Source organism: Camelus dromedarius, chromosome 2, assembly GCF_036321535.1.
Source record: "Camelus dromedarius isolate mCamDro1 chromosome 2, mCamDro1.pat, whole genome shotgun sequence".
Taxonomy (NCBI): domain Eukaryota; kingdom Metazoa; phylum Chordata; class Mammalia; order Artiodactyla; family Camelidae; genus Camelus; species Camelus dromedarius.
In genome coordinates, this window is record NC_087437.1 from 98,877,653 (window position 1) to 98,900,609 (window position 22,957).

Genomic DNA, 22,957 nt, shown 5'->3' on the forward strand with positions numbered 1-22,957 from the left:
TCATGATGCAAGATATTAGTAATAGAGAGGCGTCTGGGGACAAAGAAGGGGTATTTGGAAACTTTCTCAGTGTCTGCTCAATTTTTCTGTAAACCTAAAATTGCTCTTAAAAGTCAAATGTATCAGTAATACTTTTTAATATTTGGTAAATTAAAAAATACTTTGTGCCCTGTCAGGGTTGTTGAAACCAGCTCATTGATATGATCTCATTACTATATTCTCATGAGACCAACCTGTCACAAGAACTCTTTCCAAGAAGACTCTCCTAAATGTGCTGAGGCTGGAATTAGACTAGCAGTCACAGGTGTCCCTGCTGGCTTCTGTGCAGCTTTCCCTTGTTTAGTTGCAGTAGTAGGTGCAGGTCCAGAAGATGCCAGCCTTGATGCTGGAGCCTTGGGTACAGGTGCAGAAGTGGGAGCCAAAGCCAGGACAGAGGCTGGTACTCGAGCCACAGCTGCTGCTGGGGATGAACCAACCACAGCAGTGGTGGCTGGATTTGATCACTGGGTGGCATGTAGCTGGGGCTGGTGTTGTCAGTGCTTTGGGATTTGTCACCATAACTATTGTGAACTTTCCCTCATTATGACTACATTCTTTGAGGGCCATATCATCATAAAGAGTTTTGTCTGCAAAAATTAAGTGTTATCTCACTACTCAAAATGCATCAGTCCCCTTCAGTGCTTTAACTACAAAGCTGCAGCCAGACTCCAGAAGGCCCAGTCACCTGCACCAAGTTGAATTCTGGTGCTGTGGTACAGCCCGACAATGGAATACTACTCTGTGCTGAAAAGAAATGAGTTATCAAGTCATGAAAGGATATGGAAGAACCCAATGAAAACTACTGACCGTCTCTCCAGAAAGAGGCACTTGCATATTTTACACATTCACTGAACTCCATCAAGGAGCCCGAGGTTGAAAATCTTCATCTAAAGTTTAAAATAGTGCTTCTCAATCCTTTTTCACATTATGAAATTCATAGAAATGATGATATTCTTAGAGCACACTGGGATAAGTTAAACGAGATGCGAAGGCAACTGCATGGGGCTTAGTGAAAAAAACACGTTGGTTTTTAAATACCCTATCGTGATAATGAGAAAAATAAAATAAGCATATGAAGGATGATATAAAATATTGTGTTTGTATAAGCTTTCAAATAAAGTCTTCTCAAAAATAAATCTAACAAAAGACACAAATGCATATTACTAAGTAAAATAAGCCAATCTGAAAATGCCACATGCTGTATGACTCCAACTATATGACATTCTAGAATAGAGACAGTAGAACAATCAGTGGTTGTCAGGAGGGATGAATAAGCAGAGCACAGCCGAATTATGTGACAGTGACACTACTCTGTATGATACTTACAATTGTGGATAAATGTCGTTACACATTTGTTCAAACCCAGAGGATGTACAACACCAGAAGCAAATCCTAATGTAAACCATGAACTTTGGAAGAAAAGATGCACTAATGTAGAGTCAACAACTGCAACAAATGTACCACTCGGTGAGGGATGCTGATGATGGAGGAGGCCATGCGTGTATGCGGGCACCAGGTACATGGGAAGTCTATACACCTTCCACTCAATTTTACTGTGAACCTGAAAACGCACTAAAAGTAAAACCTAAAATGAAAATGAAAATGAAAAATCTATCTTCTACTATGAACCACAAATCTGGGCCCCGGGGACCATGGATAAAGATTTTTTTTTTAATTAAGTGCATTTGTACACTAGCTTTACGATAAAACTCAATTATTGAAACTACTTTCCTATCCTCATATCTACCCTTCTTACAGGAATGCTTTTAAAGTTTCATGCAGTAACTGCAATGTGAAGAGAATTAAAAGAAGAGGGGAAAAGATATGAGTCAAAGTGTTGGTAGCATAAGCTGTCTGGAGAAGCAGAGAAGGATCCTCTTCACTTCTTAGTGTGTTTTTACATAAAAGGACTGTAGACTGAGCCAGTGTTGCTCCTGAATGGCTTAAGCTTCTTGGAAAAGATTTCACAATATGAGACAGAAGAGCTTTACAGCCCTGGGCTGTAGGCAGAAGCCTGTGGAGGGTTATACAGGTGAGTTGTCTCAAAAAGTTTGATTCCTACTTCTAAGCTGTCCAATTTGTTGCCATATAGTTGTTCATAGTATTCCTTTATGACTTTTTGTCTTTCTGTGGCATTCGTTGTCTGACTGAAGCATTATGCTGTACACCAGAAATTGACACAATATTGTAAACTGACTATACTGTAATAAATATGTATATATTAGTCTCGTGTGTGTATATATATACACACACACACACTAAAAAAAACCACTTTGATTCCTGAGCTTGACTTCCACTTGAAAGAGCATCTCAGGCAGACAATGAGATACACTGGTGACTGGACCGAGTCAGACAGTAGCATCTGAATTCACAAGAAACTTACGGGAGCCTTAGAGGTCTGCTGGGCATTGAAAGGATAAAGAGCCTTGGCTGGTAAGGGGAATAAAGATGAGCCAAGAAAGCTACCAAAATCATGCTTGCTGTTATTTTACCCTCTGACAATAGTTAGTCAAAAGGCAAAGTGGACTTAGTCTCCACCTCAATTGTGTCTTGTCTTTTTTGCCCAACTGTTTTGAAACAGCCTCTAGTCTTTTCCGTTTTTGGTCTATCTTCTATATTGTTGCCTGAAATTATTCTAATTTATGAAGAGGATTCGTGCCTGGAAATAATAAGCTCTCAAATATTTGTTAAGTAAATGACATTTCCTCTCGTGATTAAAATCCTCCCATGGCTTCTAATTGCCTGTAGTATGGAGTCCAAATGCCTCAGCGTGATCTCTGAGACTTTAAGACTCCAGGCACCCTCTTCTCTTCTAGGATCTCATCACACGTACCTCCTTGTGATTTCCTGACTTTGAGATCTTCTCTTTTGTTTCTAATGATTTACTTATGCTATTTCCTCTTGCTGTCATGCCCATCTTCCCATTTTGTCTTGAATGTTTCTATTCCCCCTCAGTCCTGTTCGTCAAAAAATCTTCCCTGAGGTTTCAAGACCAAGTTGATCGCATCAAAAAGTTCCCATGATACAAACTTGCAGTTAAAAGATGAAAAAGTCCTGAAGAGCTAGCACACAGCATAGTAATTATAGTCAACAGTGCTCTGTTCCATACTTCAAAGTTGCTAAGACACTAGATCTGAAGGGTTCTCACCACAAAAAAGAAATATTTATGTGATGTGATAGAAGTGTTACCTAACACAACAGTGGCAATCGTGTTGCAATATGTACAGGTATCAAATGAACAGGTTGTACACCTTAAACTTACACAATGTTTTATGTCAATCACAGCTCAATTAGAAACAAGGTTTTTAAAAGTTCCTGTGAAACTGAGTAAAACTTATCCTGCTTTTCAAGTGTATTATAAATGGTTGTTTACATACTTATTTCTCCCTTTAGACAGTTTTTCAGGGCAGAGATCTCAGGTTAACTGTCTGTGTCAAGGCATGGAACAGGGTAGAACAAATAAAGCAGTGGTATTAGGCAAACCTAGATGAGACAGCTGACTTCTCTTGTCAAGTTGTGTGACCTTAGTAAAATTAATTAATTTCTCAGAAGTTCAGTTTTCCTCTCTAAGAATACAAAAGAAGGCAACCTTGGCTGGGTCAGCAGCAGTAGGCAAAACTTCTACTTCTGAAATAAATGTAGTGAGATAGAAGCAATGTGTGTACATGAGTGTTTTCTAAACCATTATTTTAATTTTAATGATTTTTAATTTTTCTTTTTTGTCAAAGCTCTTAGCCCTATTCAAAGCTTGTAGCAAATGCTGCCTTGACAGAGTCTACAGTAATTAATGGTATCTGAAGTAGCTGTAATTTTCTGTGGAAATGAAAAGCTGAGATTTATGAAATTTGCTTTTAGTTTGCTTTCAAAATAGCATTTCTGAAGTGTTTTCCTTTTATCATATGACTTAGGTCATTTGCTTAACTTGAATTTTAGACTCAATAGTTCTTATTCAGAGAACCGATTAGTACATTGTAGCATCAGAGTAAGTGAATACACTAAGATGGTAACATAGGTATGAATTAACCAAAGAATGTTAAAATATAAAACTATACTCTGGTCAGAAGTTAGAACTGTAGATCTGACATGTAATGTAATGTAATGTAAAAGCTCTTCCCCTCCCCAGGACTTCGTATTTATTCCAAGTCATCCTGGTATATTTCTGTTTGCTTTTTTGATTCTTAAGTGTGGAAGTGAGGATAACTGGAGAGAAACTAAGATAAGTAAGCTATTGTTATCAAAGATTTAAAACTAAGAATTACATGAAAGGCCATGAAAATCCAAAGCCATTCTCAAAGAGGAAATATATTGCCAGGCCCACGGAAAGGTCTATTTCCACCTGAATTCAGTATGTGGTATCTCTTTGTTAGGAAGTAATTGCAAATCAATACACACTGAGTATGATGTTTTAAAAATATACCTTGGATCAAAATGCAAAATTTATCCTCATTAAATGCTTTACCTCTAAAGATTTGGATTTCCTTTTACTCTAAGCATGCAGGAAAAAAAAAAAAGTAATAAAACCAAAGCTCTCATCTAAAAAAAAAAAAAAAAAGAAAGAAAAAGAAAAAGAAAAAAAGAAAGAAAACACCTCCACAATTTGAAATTTGGTTGTTCTCAAAGGGTAAAATTTCTGCCAAATGGATGGCAAGCTGTTGTCAAGGCATAATGGAAGCTTCTGTGGGAGTCTGAGAGCGATTAATGCACAGAAGTTGTGTCACAGTTTGAGCTCACATACTCTTTGAAACAGAAAGAATCTAAATTTCAAAGCTTTTACTAATATTTCTCAATAGCTGTAGCATTTATTCATAGATATCCAGTATAACCTTGTAGCATTAACCCTAGAAATAAAAATATTAACTTTAAAAAAAAAGTAAAATTATTTCCAATGCCTTTTCACTTTATTACTATTTCAGAAATCTAAAATAACTCAATATGTCAAAGAAATGAAACACTCTTATTATATAGATTAATAAAATACGAGTTCCCAAATATTAAGATAATAGGAAGAATATAAGTCCAGACTTACTCAACAGACTGTGACCCATGACGAAGATCCTTTGCTTGACCAAACTTCAGTCAGGCTCCTGAACCTTCTCCTAAGCCCACCTGTGCACTTCTTTGTAAAAATCCCACTTTAGCAAGACCCCCTGATAGATAAGTTTCATTAAGAGTCCCTCATCCTCTAAATCTGTCCAGCCTCGATATCTCATTGGGGTTCTCATTCTCCACCATCCTACAGGTGATGTCTGACCACCACGGTCTGTCTTCAGCAAAGATCCCGTCGTGTCAGTCTAGCTAGAATCTCCCTTACCTCTGAGGTTTCTTCTCAGTTATTTTCCATCCACTTACCCTACCCTACTTCTTGGCTATAAATTCTCATTTGCCCATACTGTACTTGGAATTGCACCCAGTTCTATAGTGAGGACTCTTTTCCCTTACTGCAATAGTTCTGAATAAAATCTGTTTACCATTTTAACTACTGTCCAGCTCTGTATTTGTCTGTTTGTTGACACCAGGAGATGTTAGGTCCTTTTGCATACTTTTATCATTGAATCTTTAACAGCATGTTTTGTTACTCTCATTTCAAGTTAAGAAACTGAAAGGTAGAGAAATTATCATTTGTTGAAGAGCAAATAACTAGTTAATGGTAGAGACAGAACTTAAACAACCCAGGGTTTTTGTGGATTTTTTTAAAGTCCTACTTATTCCAAAAGTTGTATCATTTCTAATTTTTACCTAATGTTTCAAAATTTTCTCTAAATATAGAAAACATAAGAGCAGTTAACTTAAACAGACAGTTTTTACAACATGGAAGATGGAAACAGCTTCCTCTTCTAAGATATAGTAAATTTATCTTAGCATCAACATAGTTTGGAAAGAAGCCATTATCATTACACAAGGGAGTTCCCAGAAGTGAGCCAAAACAGAGCCTTTGGAAGTAGAATCATATGAACCTTTCATTTCAGATCCTCTGGGGAAGTAAATGAAGACTCTTTATCCCACATGGTAATGCTCCTGCGGACCATCTCATCTTTGGGAAGGGTCATACTGCATTCCTGGAATGTTTGAGGTCACTTTGAGAGATTGGCTGCATTCCCATCCACACCCATCATTAGGGAAAATAGTGTCCAAATTCAGCTAGCTGATGATTACAAACTCTTTAAAACATAGAGCTCCCATCTTGAACTTACAAAATAGCCTTCAAGGTTACTTTATAGCAATAACCTATTAGTGATTTCTAAGTAAACTCATCTGACTTATAGTTAATAATGATTATTTACTATCTGTTAACCTCATAATTGCCAGGTAAAATAAAGAAATTATTTGACCCCCAGGCTTAAGAGTGAGGTATTTTACCTTCAATCTGAGGAGGAAGAATGCCTTGGATATGGAAACACAGCCCTGCAGAGAGCACATACTGACATAAGGTTGTAAGCGGGATGGCTCATTTGTGTCTTTCTGGTTTGTTGGGACTTCTGTTTGAGAAATCAAGAGAACGCATTCCATATACTTTGTTAATTAAGGACAGTAATTAGGGATAGATGTCACATTCTAGCTGTTAACTCCTTAAACACATAATTCCTATCTCATATTTAAATAAATGGACATGATAATTGGCTTGAACCATGGCCAGTACAGGAAAGGAAAACAATCTTCCTCTACCCTCAGGCTCTGCCCTGAGCCTGAGAATTAACTGGAAGTAAGAAAAACAGGAGAAAAGCATACAATTTTATTTAATATTTTTGTATGCACCCAGGAGCCATCATAGGAAAAAATTAAGACTCAAAGAAGCAATTAGGACTGAAAGTTTATATACTTTTTTGACAGAAAATCACAAATTTGAGGAGAAATGACAAGACAAAGGCAGAGGACTTAAGCTTTTAGGGATAGGATATTATGGGAAAGTGACTAAGAAATCCATGGGGGAAATTCATGGAAGGTTAGGGTTACTTTAGTAGGTTTGTTTGTACAGATTCATTTAGGCATTCATTCCCAGTCTCCACTAATAAGAATGTCCTTCTCTTACTGGTACAGGGAGGGTAACTTTCTCTGGGGAACTATGTGTGACCTGATTTTAGGTAGAAAGATAGTAGGGGCGGGGAGTCAGAGAGCCCTTCCTACATCCAATGTCTCTTAAGTGCCTTTATCTCAAAATAATCAATATGCCAAAGAGGCATGTTTTGGGCTGGTGTGTTCTGAACACCTTCACCATCATTATCAGTAGAGGAAATATGTACTTTTAGCTCTTGGAACCTAAGGAAATATAACACCGAAAGGAATTCTGGTGAGTCCGTTTAATTCATGTGCACCATCAGGTAACATAAAAGTCACTATAAGAAAAGCTGGGGAAAACACTAACCTCCAATTTAATAGTAGTTTAGTTCAAACAAGTAAACTGCAGTACATGGAACTGACAAAAGAGAACTTTCTAGAGAAAAGACATGTCCAACAGCAAAAAGAAAAAGAGTTTGTTTTCACATGATTCCCAACACTCATATGAACTATTTTATACCACAGCTTTAAATTTTCTGAAATAACTAGGCAATTGCCATATTCTAGACCCGTTTGCTGGTTGACTTGCGGGCATGTGAGCAACCTCTACCAAAGCAGGAGTAAACTGATGTGGGAAGCTTGGCTCTCTCGCACCAACACTAGGACTGCCAGTACAGAGCACTATCAAGTACCTATTTTGTCAAAGGCCCACAGAAGAAATGAAAAGATGACAAGATGCTCTGGAGAACTGTATTTCATATGGAAAAATGAGCACAGCTGGAGAAATGAATGTGGTAGATGCTGTAACTAGTACAGTTGGGATGTTACATTGATTCTAACAAGCAGGATTGGGGAAGAAGACACGTGGAGACAGACCACTATACACTGAAGTCTTCTTGAATCCCAATTTCAAAATGAGACCACAATGTGAACCTTGAGTACTTGCCAATACATCATCTGTTAAGTGGTCAAAGCACACAATTTGTTGCGTTATAAATACAAAGTTCTTTTTTCCTCTGTAAGAATCTAATTTTAGAAATGCCAGGAATACATTTTCAGGGGGAGAAATTCGATGGGCAGATAAAGCTTTTGAATACTTAATGGAATACTGTAAAGAAGACAACACTATTAAATAAGTTGTTCATAAAATACGCTATACAACTCTGGAAAAAATACAGCCAGGAAAATGGCTCGAGTCAGAGGCTGCTTTTCTGACACTTGATTCAAATACAGGTGTTTCCCAGTCAATGAACTCAAATGTGAAGAAGGCCTAAAGCTAAAAATTAAGATGACTGTCTTGAATGATCATTGATTCATATAAACATTACTGTGAATTATCTGCATGATCATCTTTTAAGGGGGCAATAGACCAACAGAAGTTGAGTTAAAGGAGCCCAGAAAATTCTTTTCACCAAAAACAGAAGTATCCCCCACCCCTGTACCTCAATTTTCTCCAGTGATAGAGATCTATCCACACATTGTGAATGAACTTCTAACATGCTGTTTTCCCAAGTGTCTAAGCCTTCACTTGACCCCATTATGGTTGAAGAAGCATCCATATGACCATATGGAGCCAAGGACAGGCCATGGCCCACCATCTGTCCATGAGAAAAGGACTGGGAGATTTTCCTTCACTGATCACACATGTCTTGGCACTAAGTGCAGAAACTGGTCGTCTTCTGGATCAAGGCAGTTTATGTTAAATGCAGGAAGTTATTTTCACTTTCGTGTATAATAGGTCATCTACAGGGGACCATTTTGAATAGAAATTGCCACTTCTTGATCGTGTAGTGCTTATTACAGACTCCGCAGGGTGATTGTCATTAAATCAGCAACACGTTTGACTTCATCTTCGGGCCCTGAAGCTCATTCCTGCCTTTCACTACAGGTCCTGGAGCCTCTCTGCTTTGCATGAGAGAAAAATCTTTATATAAATTAACCAAATTCAAAGAAATCTGGTGTGTATTCTAGATGATAATATAGTAAACTTGATTTTAACAAGGCCTATATATCAACAGTTTAGAAAACCCCAAACACAGATAAATACATATTTATACATTCTCTTAGCTTTCTCAGAAATCGCGTTTTCCTCAATAATCATGGCATTTTTGATTATTTTAATATCTACTTTGTATTCAAGTTTTAACTTTCCCATGAAGGCTATATTTCAAAGCATCAACAATATGTGGCCCTCCTTAAATGTTACTGCAAGAAGTAGAAAGTAGGAAAGACAAAGAGAAGGAGAGATGGGAGTGCTGGGTGGTGACCTAGAATCACCCACCAGGTAAGGGACTGTCTCAGCTCACCTTGTGTGATCAAACGCAGGCCTCCAAATTAAAAATGACTGTGTCCAGTTATGTGTGGAGCAGTCAAAATCACCTCAACTTCTGAGACTCCACCTGACATTCATCCGCATTGGGAAACAGATAAGATATTCTTGTCTCTTTACATGCTGGCCTGAGATCAATATGAAGCTTTATCAAAGAGTGTCTTCTTCCATGTTATTTGAATCCTATTTGTTCCAAGTGACCCTCCTCCCACCCTTGGTGAACACAACCTTTTTCTACACCCTTGATCCAATGTTCTCAAAATTAGTATCTTTATTTTAGTTCTCTCTACCAACTTAGGCCAACAGTGTTTATTGTGCACACTGTATCTCCCAATCTCCCAACATGAATGTCTACCTGCCTGTATCTTCTCCTCGCCACTGCTGTCTATGGCCCTTCGAGATGACAATGAATTGGCTCAGTAAGCCCGAGACAATATGCACTAGGGTTTGTGAGGTCTTCATTTATCACATTTCCTACTGTGTGCCACTGGACAGGTCCTTAAATACTCTGGGACTCACTTAGCTCAGTCATGGAATGGACAGAAATGTCATTCCAGATGATCAGGAAGGTCTGATGAGAAAAGATTCTCTTTGCTCAAAATTACAAGATTTGATTTAAGACAACAGCAGAATACCAGGATTCAGTGAGTAACAGTGGAAATGATACCCATCCCATTTACTATGGAGAAGAGAGGTGGGCAGGATGGGATGATATTAATATTCATGAAATCTAAGCGAAGGCATTTATCAGGAAAAGAAGACTGTAGTTATTTTCTCAAATTAAACATTAATTCTTTTTTTTTTTTTTGGTGGAGGAGGTAATTAGTTTTGTTTGTTTACTTATTTACTTAACGGAGGTACTGGGGATTGAACCCGGGACCTTGTGTATGCTAGGCACACACTCTACCACTGAGCTATACCCTCCCCCTAAACATTAATTCTTATTACTTCCCTATGTATCCCAGCTAGCACACTTCCTTCCTGTTGTAAGCACAGCAGAAAAGGTAATCGTTAGAGAAGCCCAGTTTAAGAAAGAAAATAATAGTTTTTTAAAAGATACTGCATTTGCTCTGACAGAACTTAATTCAGAATAATTCTTCTGATTTGGTCACACTCATTCACCAATGCTAAACCACCTCTGACAATTATCTTGATTTTACTTTCTCTATGTCCCTTGTTGGGAATAAAGTTAATTTTTAATGTTGCTCTTATGAACCGCAAACTTAAATAAATACCTGGTTCACATTCACTCTCTTTCCTCTGATTTCCCATTTCCACTTCTACATCATTAATGTCTTTGCTGGCTTCCAAAAGGGTTTGGTATCCCCTTATGTTCATTAGCATTTTGTCCAGATGAAAGAACAGGGCACAGAGGAAGAGGCTTTATTTGTGAACTTGCTGTTCTCTCGTGAATAACCAAAGCTCTTTCTCCTGGTATCTCTGGGGGAAAAAATACTCTAAAGTATAAAGGAGAATTGGAGCACAGTTACGCTCTTTGGTTGGTTAGACTTCATTTGCAAGAGTATTTTATGGGATTCGGATTAGAGCCTTCAGGTGGGATGAGTCAAGTGTGCACTGACACAGCACATACTCCTCCAAATTTTATGCAAATAATGGCATCATTTTAGAGATTCCTGTTACTTGTGGACCAGAAAAAAAATTGATTGACTCACCACATGGTAAGTAGTCAGGCACTGGAAGTCCCCAGATGACATTTAGGGGGCCTGTGTAAACAAATAGAGAGGTCCATGGATTCAAAACAATGTCAGATAAATCAGGTTACAAACAACAAAAAAATAAATAAATAAAAGCAGCAGTGCTGTGAGAACTTGTTCCTCCCAGCGTGTTTCTCATGACAATTGCTTTATATTTTAGACAAGACTCATTTTCATATTTGCTTTTGGACACCATTATGTAGCATAATATGATACTAGTAGCCTCCATTTTTTAAAATGCCTACTATGTGCTGAACACTGTTTGTCCCTTTTTTTTAATGTCAGTTTGGCAAAGAAACCATTATTATTCCTATTTTACAGGTGAGAAATCTAAAGATCGGAGAGGTTAAAAGATTTGCTTAAGGTCTCAGAAACCATAAGGGATTGGAGATGGGTTATGAACCCAAGTTCAAATCCAAATCCTGTGTTTCTTCCTCTATAATCGACTTTCTGTCCACATTGTTTGCTGTTATGCAATGGAAACCATTATGTAAAATACCAATGTCAATATTTTTCCAAATAAATAATTTATTTCAGCAAATAATTACCTTATTTGCCAGATTTTGCTCAGCAAGCTTTAGCTTTGCTGTTTGTCTAAACGTGGTCAAATGGAAAGTGCTTCTCCCACTCACCTCTTACCCTGTTCTCCTGTCTCACCTTCCACTTATACATGGACACAAATCCTGATGTTGGTAAATAAGGCAAAATATTTAAGCAAGAGTTTCTGTAATTATTCCCATGTATTCATTTTGTGACATTTCCTTGAGCCCCAAGACAGTTCTGCCCTTTCCAAAGGAAACAGCAAGCTTTCAAGCCACGATCTTGATACATAACCATGCACAGCCCATTTGATGTTGTGGAAAAGATGCTTTGTGTTGCTTCCTTTCTATTCCACTAGTAACACTGATAAATGGTTTCTTTTATTAACAAATTCAATAAAATATTTTAGGGAGGTGCAAACACTTACAGATGCACAATAATCTAGATGGAATGGCCATGATAACCACGGAAAATATAATCTGATATGTTTCCAAAGGAAAAGCTTCAGACTAAAATCTTCAGATAGTTTTTTCTCCTTTCCCAAGCCATCTAATTCCATGGTAAATTTTCAGTTAATATTCTGTCCTTAGGATTAAAATTCATCAAAAGAGTAAGGTAACAGGAAAATAGCATCAGTTGCCTAGACAGAAGATTTCTTTAGCACTCATGTATTGAATATTTAACATGCCCCAATCTTGGTGATAATACTGTAGCTGCAAATATGATTTTAAAAGAACTAAAAAGATACTCATATTTCAAATGATTTGGGAAGGGTTAAATAAATGATGGTATATTTACTTGATGGAATAGTATGTAGACATTACAACTGATGGTTTTAAAGACATGAAATTATGAGGAACCGTTTGATACCATGTTAAGGTGGAAAGGAACAGAAAGTACTTACAATAAGATTAACAGTAAGCAAACATCAGTAATGATTTTTTATGAGTAATGGAATGATGGGTGATTTTATTTCTCTTTCTTTTATATTTATCAACTTTATGAAAACACCACAAGCAAGGAAAAATAGATTCTTGGATGCATGGAATAAATGCTTAGCAAGAGCATGGGATAGGGTTGTCAACCCCACCTAAGGAATTTAGCCAGATATCACAAGAATATTGGGCTAGTATTTAAGGAGAGGTTCACTGGGCAAAGAGGGAGGAAAGACATGAAATAGTAAAAGTGTCTGGTGTTTTCATGAGCAATGGTAGTGTGCCCTGGACTTGGTCTAACCATATCATGACTAAAACATCTGAAGCATTATTAGGTCATAACCAAGGCAAGTCTCTACACCTGTGAACCTTAAGTAATCAAATAGGAATTTAGGTAAGAACACAAAGACCTGCATGAAATATTACTATGTATGAAACCAACTTCAAATAATATTGGCAATTCTATTATGCTTCAATAGCCATAACCTCCTGTCATTCCCTTACTTGGGATATTGTAGAGTTACTTGTCCTTAGTCCCACGCCATATTTAGTGATTGTAAAGAAGGGTGGGTGGTACAAGATGAGGATGGAGAGAGATAGGTGAAGCCAGATGACATTTAGTCCTACAGTCAGTTCAGAGCAATGGCTCTTTATGAGTCCAGGAATAAATCAACACATACACAGTCAACTGATCTTTGACAAGATAGAAAGAATACACAAAGGAAAAAAGATAGTCTCCAACAAATGGTGTTGGAAAAACTGAATATGCATATGCCAGAAAATCAAACTAGATCCTTATCTTACACCATATGAAAAATAAACTCAAAATGGACTAAAGATTTATTTGGAAGAACCAAAACTATAAAACTCCTAAAAGAAATCATAGGGACAAGATCATTGACGTTGGTCTTGGTAATGATTTTGATGAAATAGAATTTATATTTTAAGGCAGGACAAGAAAAATTAAGCATAGGATTATCTCTCTGTGTCCGTTTGGGCCTCCTCTCTCCCTCCCTAATGTGCAGTGTGCATCTTCATTGCACATTAAGCCAAGCTCCTCAAAGATGAGGATGCCTGCTTGACCATAAATATCATTTTGTCCCCCTTCTTCTGATGCCAGCAATGTAACTTCTTAAATGAACAGTGTTTATTCACAGCTCTGTAAGTGTTCATGGTGACCTGCTGATTATTTTTTACTTGCTTACCTGGACTATGTATCCTTGATGAACTTATGTAAAATGTCTGTATGTCTTTTTGATGTATTATCCTTTGTTTCTATTTCTAACTGATGGAACAGTTCTCAGAACTTTCTGAAAGTCTATCTCTAAGGTTATAATCCTCAGTTTGGCTCAAATAAAATTCCCTTTTTTCTTCTTACTATGACTGTTAATTGAACTTTCATTGACAATTTATTGGACATTACACCAAAAGCACAGGCAACAAAAGTAAAAATAGATAAATGGGACCACATCAAAATTGCACAGCAGAGGGAATAATCAACCAAGTGAAAAAGCAACCTATGGAATGGGAGAAAATATTTGCAAACCCTACTCAATATCCAAAATATATAAGGAACTCCTACAACTCAATAGCAAAAACAAAACCAAAACAAGTGATTCAATTTAAAAATGGTCAAAGAACTTGAATAGGTGTTTCTGCAAAGGAGATATGTGATGCTGGATGATAACCAACAAGTACTTGAAAAGGTCCTCAACATCTCTAATCATTAGGGAAATGTAAATTAAAATGGCAACGTGGTATCACCTCACATATGCTAGGATGGCTACTATAAAAAAATAAGATAACAATTGTTGACAAGGAAGTCGAGAAACTGGAACCATTTTATACTGTTGGAGTGGTGCAGCCACTATGGAAAACAGTATGGAGATTCCGCAAAACATTAAAATAAAACTACCATATTATCCAGTCATCTCATTTCTGGGTATATATCCAAAAGAATTAAAATCAGAATCTTGAAGAGATACTTGCACCCCCATGTTCATTGCAGCATTTTCACAATAGCCAGAACATGAGAACAACCTAAATGTCCATCAACAGATAAACGAATAAAGAAAATGTGGTATGTACATGCAATGGAATATTATTTGGCCTTTAAAAAGAAAGAAATCCTGCTACTGCAACAATAAGGATGGACCTGGAGAACACTATGCTAAGTGAAATAAGCTGGTCCCAGAAGGACAAATCCTGCATGATTCCACTTATACAAAATATCTAAAATAGTCCAAATCACAGAAGCAGAGAATTAGAGTGGTGGCTGCCAGGAGCTGGGGGCATGGGGAAAAGGGGAATTGTTGTTCAACAGGTATAATATTTCAGTTGGTAAGATGATGAAGCTCTAGAGATCCGCTGTACAACATGATGCCTATAGTTAAAATACTGTTATATTCTTAAACATTTGTTAAAAGTATAGATTGCATGTTGAGCTTTCTTACCACACTTTAAAAAAAAAAAAAGAGGCAGCAGAAGCTGTTTGTGAGAAGGGGCACTACACGAGCAGATTTTTTTTCCTGGAAGTAGCTCATTTTTGTAAGCAGTGTAAAGGATAACATGGATTAGGAGGAAAGCTGGAGACCAGAAGGCCAGAGGGAGAGCTGTAAAATGGTTCCAGGGTACAGAGTGGAGTGAAGAGGCAGTAACTGCAAAAAATTGCCAAATTAAAGTCACCGCAGTTAAATTACCCCTTAACTCTGTGATCTGAGATAAGCCTCTTTACTTCTATTTCTTCACTAGTAAATTGAAAGTGATGGGCCTTCTTCAAAATATCATTGTGGGAATTAATATATGAGAAAGTATTTTACAAGCTGCTAAATCATGTAAAACCATAGATTTTAGTAGTTTTATTGTTCTTAGTAATGGGAATATTAGTACAATTCTATTGCACTATCCTAGCAAGACTTATATTTTGAAAATACATACCAAAGGCAGAAAAGGAAAACAGATGAGAATTTCTGCTTATAACAAAGTTTCTAAGAAGTAAATATGGTGTAGCAGTCATATGGATGCATTAGGTAATGCAAGGCTTTAGCACTCATCTAAAATCAGATATTAAGCTAACATTCCTTATTTGAAAACATGCATTGTAAAAGAGTCACTGGCTTCCCTCATCTACGTTTGTGATTTTGGAAAGTCACCAAATAAAATGTTTACTTTCAAAAATGTATATTTTATCTGGCTAACTCTCTTGTTAATACAGCTTGAATATTTAGGGTGTTTCCATCTTTTCCCAAGGCTTCTTTTTTTTTTTTTTTTCTTTTTCTTTTTTTTTCCTCTAAGGCTACTTTTGTTTTTGAGTTGAAATTTCTCCTTAATACTTCTTAGAATGAAAGAGAGGAAACATATCCTTTTTGTTTTCTTTGCAAAAGCTTTTTACTCAATCTCAAATAATATTCAGATCCAATTTTAAAAATGCTGACTAAATTCCATTAAATATAATGTTAAATTCAAATAAAACTCAGAATACTTTATATCTATAACATAAGTAAAACCATAAAACCAAACACTATTTTTTTCAAGTTAATTACAGCCAAAGAAAAAATTTATAACATTGAAATTATTGGTTAATAATGATATGATATTGGGTTTAAGAGAAAAATGCAGCCTTGGATCTAATCCTAGATTTGATCTATTTCTGTATTTTTCACATAAATCCTACAAGTGTAAGAATTACATGCTCACATATGCATCTTATATGAACCAAAACAGTTTCAAAACTTTACTAGCTCAAAATAATGACAATTTAGCCAACAATCTTCAGGTGCCATTCTAACACATGATTAATGAACAAAGTTGTTATGTTTACTTAAAGTTCTAGTTAGCAATGTAGTTTGTTGAAATCGACATTAAATATTTTCTATTTTATTGATTGCTAAAATTGAAAGCAGCAAATTTCGTCACTGCATGTTTAGTGCCCGCTTAACTGTTGCTGAATTATTGCAGATTAGTATCAGAAGTATTTGCATACAGCAGCCATTTGCCAAGTGAATGAGGTGCCAGATGTACCTACTGACTCAAGACTTGTCTATTTCAAGTGCTTTGAAAACTTTGTGCAGTGATTCAGCTTCCCCATTTCAAACACACTATCGTATCCCAATGCAGACCTGGACGCTCATGTGACTGGGTGTTCCATGATAAGGCAGATATCTAGATGATGCAGAATTCCTGGGAAGTGGTTTCGGAACCTTAAGAAACCATTTACTGACCTCAATCTGAAATTCTGCTGTCTAAAGTCAATTCCAATTTGTGCTTATTTGTGAGAAAAATATACATAGTTCTAAACTGTAGTCTCCTTTTACTCTAAGATTAAAATTATGGCTAAGACAACAGAAAAACAAAGTGGTTCAAAGATTTATTTTGGTAGAAAAAGAGAACACAGTTAATTAACCTAGACTTCCTAGAGTATCAGATTATAGCTGGTGGTAGACAATATGCAATTTAGATAAATGAGAGAAAACAGACAGGTTCGTCTGTTGCTAGGATGTGGAGTTGAGGCAGAAAGGAAGCTGTAATGAGGTTAATAGAGAGGTTAAAAAGAAGTATACACACATATATTTTGCTAACTCTCCTTGTTTGTGCAGAGCCAAACAAGTTGTTGGGGAAAAGAGCATAGAAAAAGGAAAACAAAAAAGGAAAGCAAAAAAGTACTTTCCTTCACCCCTGAGGGAATAAGTCACCTCCTGGGAATTATCTCACAAGAGACACGCAGTAATTCAGCAGACAGGGACATGTTCCCTTTAGAATGCATCCCGGTGAAAACTTAATGTGCTGGGTGCTCAGGAAAGTTATGTGTTGTACTGCTACAGACATGACATACCACCGTTAATCACCTTATGTTTACCAACTCAGTCCTAATGGCCTTTGAGAAATGGCTCAGGAATGAGCAGGCACTCTTTTTATTACAACCACCTCTGAGCCAAGTGCCTATTACTGACAGGGAGAATGGTAGGACCCAGAGAATTAACCAGGGCCTCTATATCACATATTTGTTTTTGGGAATCGCTTATTCTCAATGCTGTGCATTTTTTACCACAATTTAAAAATAAATGGTAAAATAATTCAAAATAGAATAGAATATTAGGAGCAAGATTTGGACCTTTTAAAATGCCTGTGTTTCCATGATAGTGGTTCTTGGGGACACAATGTCTTGCCTAGAGAACTCCTTAGCATACTCCTGTTGTGTAGAATGAGATCTTCGTATTTCTGCCATTTCTGCCCCTTCCAAAATTTATGTATTGCATTTGCAATTACTTTCTGTTTCAATTACAGTAAATTATAATTTACTGAACTCTTCCATTTGAGAAGATATCTGTGAGCAGATTTGAGTCTCACCATCTAAAGATGCTTATCATGAAAACTAGTAAGTAATCATAATTAGTATTGTTGCCATTTTAGTCTTCAAAATGTTTATTTCTAGCTCAAAAACTTTTTCATGCAATGCAGGAATTTCATCAGGTGGTAAAATGTCTTTATTACACGTTCTAAAAATCTTTGTGCCATGCCCAATGTGATGGTTCTCTTCCTAAACACTTACAGATTTAATCTTTTCTTTCACTAAAATCGTATTTTCTTTGTCTCAAAGATTGAAATCAAGTAAACATCAAAGGTGACACCCAAATATTCAGGTATTGGTAAAAGCAAAATTAGAAAATACATAGTTACCTCTGTCCATTTTCTACTAATGATAACAATAACTTCCATTTAATGACTGCTTTCTTATACAAGAGCATGCAAAGCACTTAACCTACATCATTTAACATTTTTATTCCAGCATACAACAGTTTAACAAGTCAGATTATGAGTATTTCATTTTCAGAAATGCATTTTTTGATGCTATTCATAAACTTTGAAGCAAATTCCTTCTATATTTTAAAACCATCCTTATTTCCAGGCAGCCAAACAATAAGATCAAATTAGCATCTTACTCTTGAGAGAGAATTCTTCATAAATATGATGCTTCTGGTAATAAGTTTCTCCATCATTTTGCTCTTTAAAAACAGGTAAAGGAAGTTTCTTGACATCTCAATTGGAAGTCACTAGAGCACTGCGTATAGGGCAGCAGAGAAATGTCCTTCTATGAGGAAGGCCTAGGTGAGGAAGACCTTAAAAGATCTGGGCATCAGTATTAAATGTTCAAGCTGAACAGTTCAAAAAGGAGTGAGTAATCCAAGCTTACCCTCATCATTTTAGTCTGGAAGTTTCTTCTTTATTTCTCTGGGTGATGAGTCTTTGGCTAATTATTGCTGCTGCTCAACATTCTTCATTAACCTTTGACTTCAGAATGTTTTATCATTGCCTTTCGTACGTCAGGTCGAATTTAGTATTAGAAATATGTGTTCTTCATTTGGGTTTTTAGAATCTATGGAATCCTAGCTTAATTAGCATTAATGTCCCATTTTTAGGAGGATGTGTCTCTGTGCAATGTTCAAGATACTCAGACTTTGAGAGTGTCTTGTCAAAAATGGAAGTTTTCGGTTACTGATGGTGATGTGTGTTTGACACATAAAGAATCGGGAAATCACCAAACGATATCTCAAAGGTGAATACCAATACCAACTTTTTCGTTTCCTCTGAGAACACTCTAACTACAAACGGGACATGGGTTACGTAAGTGACCAGAAGAGAAACAACCCAGAAGGGAGTTATTTAAGAATTTGCATGGTGGGGAAGTCCTCAGTCTATTTAAGGTTTATAAAAACTCTCTTCTTTGAGATGGACTCAAAGCATAGCCTCCCATGTTTCCTAAACACTGACATGCCTCAGGGGGTCAATAATCTCTTAAACCTACACTGGTCTTTGTTTTCACAGAAGAGTCATGAGTACAATAGGGAGAAGATAGTAATACCATAATAACATTTATTAAATTATATATGAATAAGAGAGAATTGTTTTAAATGTAATTCTTTTAATATGTTTTAAATGGCAAATGTTTTTGCAAAATGTTTTAACATTATTAAATTTTCTTTTCAGTACATATCCAAAAGTAACACAGCAGAAATTATTGCAGTAAGGCTCATTCTCTGTGTATTGGAGGTCTTAATTCAGAATCACATGGGCCTTTCAAAAGTCGTTAAGTCCAATTTTTCTCTCAGTGTGGACATGTCTTTTTAAGCATCCTCTACAAATGTGATGGGAACTCCACTTGGATATCTACAAAGAAAACAGTATGTAGCCTTCCAAGAAAAGACATTACAGAGAAGTAAAAATGTATAGCCATTGTTTTCAGACATGTTGGATTTTTGTATTTACCTATGATATCCATCTTAGGTAAACTTTCCAAGCTTACAAGAAATAGTTCTTGCTAGTGGAGGATCACCACACAATGGTACTATGTCTAAAGAAGCAGAAAAGGAAATAGAGGGGAGACGTGGGGAATCCACTTCTCTAGTTGCTTCTTTTTTTCCCTCCACAAGTGTGCCACCAAGAGTTTAGCAAATGCTTTTATCAATGAAAATAAACCTAATAAACATTTTCCAAAAAGTTTATTGATGTATAATTTACGCATAAAATTCACCCTTTTAAATTATATAGTTCTGTGCTTTTAATATTTTTACCAAGTGTTGCAACCATCCCCACCATCTAATTTAAGAACACTTTTACTGACCCAGCATAAATAATTTTTTAGTTTTTCTGTTCTTAATTTAGGAATTCTATCTTTCTGGATAAACCTAAGAAGTACTTTATTAATTTGGTGATGGCTGTGTCAAATCTAAAATGAAAAAAAAATAGATAAAAATTTAGACAGCTGGCAAGAAGGAGATAATAAGAAGTAATTCTTTTATTTGTTGCCTTTAGAAAAGTAAAGATTTCTGGGAAGAATTTTCAAATCTCAATTTTCAGTAATGGAAATTCTGGAAAGTAAAATATGGCAAACACCAAATGTTATCATTCAAATTTTTTCAAGCAATAATTAGCTGTTTGTAAGGCAAAGTTCTACCTAAGATTACAAAGATGAACTTGTAGACCCTTTTTGAAGAATTTGTACTATTCTAAGGAGAAAAACAAGTTACTCAGATTTAATCCTAACCTCTGGCTCTTTCAGTGCATGATATATTATCATGTGACTGTGCAGTAGTAGAGTTTTTATAGTGCTTATTCATATAGAAATGTTCTTCATAGTCTCATGCAAATGGTTAAAGACGGGAGAGATGCTATATTACGGCATCTGACTAGAAGAAAACGATGTGCATTCTTTTGATACTTACAATTCTTACTAACTTGCGTGTTTGATTTTAAATTTGCACTGCATGAGTTGGAAGAAAGCTCACTGGTCAAGTTATTTGGGAGGATTAGTCATTTTTCTTATCAAGGTCATTGCTGCACTAGGTTAAGTTGTCTTTGATAATTTTCTTCCAAACATGAGTTAATGTGCTTACCAAATCAACAATAAAATTTCTTTTTAACTATTTTGTTATTTGAATTTTCAGATATTATAGATTTTTTCTGATTTTCTCATATTGCCTAGCATCCACCACCCAAAAAACCACTTTAAAACGGTCTTTTTTAACACATTTAAAAAAATTTTTTAAATAGTTGAAAAAAACTTTTAAATAGAAATTTCTGAGTCAATAATCCTGTCTACTGAAATAGAACCTCTGGGCGAGAAGACTCAACCTTTTAATAAGCATCCAGGTGATTCTTTAGGAAGTTGTCTTATTCCTTTCTGAGGGAATTTGGGAAATACTGAAAAAATATAGTGCAGCAGAGTTAAGGAAGCAACTTATTCAGAATTGTAGGCTTTGATGTTTCAGGACAAATTCATCAGGAAGAAGGTATCCTGGAGGCAGGCACCTTCGCTGTCTTGTTTTCCACTCTTCATAACAGCTACTACCACACTGCATACACATAAACATTTGTTAAGTGAAAGAATTTTCTTTGTGGGCAGATCTCAAGTTGAACTTGAAGTCACTTGAGAAAGAAGTCGGCCTGTCGACAAAGGAATCCAGAATAAAATGAATATTTCCTATAACAATGTTAACAAAGACCTCTAGTTATTTTAGAGTCAAGAAAATTCTAGACATTTTGGTGAAAAGTACACTCTGATTAGATTCATCTTTTTGGATGGCCACTAAGTTTAAAAAAAAAAATGAACAAAGAGACTGAAGAGTATGGCCATAGTCTTTCCTACACCGTGAAATTCTTATTTGAAAAATCAATTTTTCTAGAATGTTTAATAAGATGACAGGGGGAGAGTGGTAGAGCGCATGCTTAGCATGCACAAGGTCCTGGGTTCAATCCCCAGTACCTCCACTGAAAAAGTAAATAAATAAACCTAATTACTTCCCCCTGCAAGATAAATAAATAAATACATACATACATAAAACTTTATTTAAAAAAAAAGTAAGATGACAGAAGGCTAGCCTTTAATCCAGTGCCTCGCCTCTGTTTGTTGTATTTTAGGGGACATCATACAACAGCTTACTCACCAGCAATCGTGCCTGTTGACTCCTAGTTCTCCTGTCACTCTGTCTGCAGAAGAGCAGAGAGAAAATGGAACAGCACAGCTGGCTCCTCAGGCAGCGTGACTGGAATTCTTTCTCAGCTTTTGTGTTCACTTAGAAATGTTATCTTAATCTCAGCTGACAAAAGTGTTCTTAAAACAAAACCCAGAGGTAGAAGGCGAGAGGAAAGCTTCAGAGAGATCCAAGAAGGACAAAATGAATAGGATCTGTACGGCAAGCACATTTAGAAACTGAAACATGTTTCCCACAATCTAGACACCGGATGGAAAGACAAATTGTTCCTTTCTGTTTTGGGGTGAAGATGGTAATAGATCATCATAGTGGCTTTTCACATTAAGTAATGTTTTTCCATCTCTGCAAAAATGCCTTAATGTCAGAAAGGAAGGAAAATCACTTAGTCACACCAGTGGGAAAAAAATAAATCTATGTCGTGACAATCATTTGTTTATTCTTCCATCCCACAGTTACTGAACACCTTTTGTGCACCTGGTTTTGGTCTAAGCAGAGAAAGAGATAATTATCTTAAGGGCTGTAAGAAAGAAAATCTCAGGGTACTTTGAAAACTTTCAACTGGGGGCACCTCCAAACGAAGACCAGGGATGAGGGCAGTCTTCTCAGAAGGGATGAATACTTGTAAATAGGCGATACGGAGATCTAGAAATTGAAATCTGAAACATTTTAAAGCAACATCATACAATTGTCTTTCTACATAAATTTAGTTAATATTATTATTGAAATCTCTGTGTGTCCTAAGCATATATAATTCATAAAGGGAGGAAAAAGCAGCTCGCTGCCATGTGTAGGAGGGAGATACTAGATGTAAATGGAGACTGATAATCCATTAAAAAGAACTATCAGTCTTCACAGGATTCAGACATTATGCTAAACGATGAAATTAGAAGAAAAGGATAACTTTTTCAGGAGTATCTG

At 36.2% G+C, this 22,957-nt stretch overlaps 1 long non-coding RNA gene across 1 annotated transcript in view; it reads right to left on the reverse strand.

The window, feature by feature from the left end:
* The window catches only part of LOC135318963 (uncharacterized), a 56,240-nt gene extending 34,174 nt beyond the window's left edge, over nt 1-22,066 (reverse strand). The window contains exons 1-2 of the long non-coding RNA XR_010377447.1: nt 21,992-22,066; nt 11,035-11,085 (exon numbers count right to left, since the gene is read on the reverse strand). This is a non-coding gene — a long non-coding RNA (uncharacterized LOC135318963). The remainder of the gene's footprint in view (nt 1-11,034; nt 11,086-21,991) is intronic.
* Between the last annotated feature and the right edge of the window lie 891 nt (nt 22,067-22,957).